Source organism: Octodon degus, unplaced genomic scaffold, assembly GCF_000260255.1.
Source record: "Octodon degus isolate 3935 unplaced genomic scaffold, OctDeg1.0 scaffold00012, whole genome shotgun sequence".
Taxonomy (NCBI): Eukaryota; Metazoa; Chordata; class Mammalia; order Rodentia; family Octodontidae; genus Octodon; species Octodon degus.
In genome coordinates this window covers 19,003,253-19,005,226 of record NW_004524588.1, presented here as the reverse complement: position 1 = coordinate 19,005,226, position 1,974 = coordinate 19,003,253, and positions in this window count along the sequence as shown.

The following is a 1,974-nucleotide window of genomic DNA, read 5'->3' as shown; positions in this document are numbered from 1 at the left end:
ATATATAGTTGTAATTTTGGAAATAAAAATGTCTATGCATATTTCTCATTTGTACAATGGCTATGAAAATAATATAAGTTTTCACTGATTCTAAAAAAATAAGTATCAACATGAAAAAAAATATTAAAATAAACATTTAAGAGAAGAAAATAGTACCTAAACTGGAAAGCATATTCATGATTTTAGGCATACATATAAATGCTTGAAAGACTAACCCTTGCATCTAAATATACCCTAAAATCAGTATATGAAGAATAATAGAAATATAACCACTACATTAAATTCTTTCGCCTTAGAAGCATAAATTAAGTTAGCTTAATTTGTGTTCTTTTGAATTTAGATTCTCTTAAATTGACACAATGCTTAACAAAATTCAACATCCTCTCTTTGCACTCATTCACAATCTACACTAGGAAGGGTAGAAATTATTTGACTGATGGTGCCCTTTATTCCCATAGTAGAGTGGTTTTCCTAGTCATTCTGTAGATTATACTGTGCATATATATTTTGATTGCCAAAGATATAACTACTACTCTGAAGATTTATACAAATACTCTAGATGGCAAGACTAATTTTCACAAAAGCAAAATATATATACTAGCAATTGCAATTGACCCTTTCAAAGTATAAGAAGCATTTGAAGGGTAATATAGTAATTTAAAATAATATAGTAATTTAAATACACTGAACTTAAAATACCCTGAGCTTTATCTCATTTATGCAAATGCTACATTTTCAGATTTTGAATTTTATACACTTTGTGATTATAAGTATATTTAAAAGTATAACCCTAAAATGGGCTTTGCTTGCTTAAAGTATAAAAATATTAAAAGTAGGTTCGTCTTTCCTTTATACTGTTTATGTTGGCCTCTCATATTCACTATTACAAAGCGAGACTTATAAAACAAATCCCATGCATTACTGAGAATGAATCTCTTACATGAATATTTGTAGACCAATGAGCCAAGCAGGGCAAAGCACAGACACTGGCTGATCTCATATGCCAGACAGCAAAGGGAATAGTGGAGCCCAAGGGAAGCCCTGACAGAGAGGCCTTGCTCTTGCCCAACAGAGGAAGGAGGGCTGGGCCTCTGCTGTTTACCCCTACTTTCTCCAGACGTTGGGGTTGACACCTGTGGGAGAGGGTGGGGCTGCCTGAGGTGACTGCCTTTAGCAGATGGCAGTTTTGGAGAAGGACTCAGTAGAACTCTGTCACCTGATGACATTCTCAGAAACTTGGACAATGAATGCATTGGAAGGTAAAGATCACATTTTCAAACCAGAGCAGCCAGTATAGAAATATATGGATTTGCCTTCATGTATACTGACCTATTGTGTTCAGGTCAGCAATTTTGACCTTTATGAGCTTGAATTTACTTCTTTATAACTGAAACACTTTCTTTCAGTCCTTCTTACGCTAACTTCACTAGGCTCTCTGGAGCCCATCTAATTGAAAATCATCAGAATGGAATAGGGCTGAAATCCATACTAGAAATCATGTAGGTCCTTTTCTTTATTGTATATCTAAGGAAATTGAGACCTACCACATGTGTAATATTGATGTAGCATTTTGACATTAGCTGGCTGCACAGTTCTTCCCATAATCTATGAGGAATGGACACAGAGAGGGGCTCACGGGTCCTGACCAAGTCACACAGAAGAGACAGCACAGGGGTGCCTGGATGCACTGGCTCGTCTTTCCTACACCATGTAAATATCACATTGCTTTTGGTAAGGCAGAAGCTCGTGAAAGACTTATACTCAGGAAATTAGGTCAGGCAGCGTTTTAAAGCTACATTTGGAGGCCAAGGTGGACTGGAAACATATATACCTGACTGATAATTATGGAGCAGAATATACCCTGACATGTGTATTTTTCTATTTTCATTTGCTTGTTTCAGTCTTCCCAGTGGTCTACAGTATTAGGCCAGGTAGGCGTTGTGTTGGACACCTCAGCACGTGACCTCATGCGAA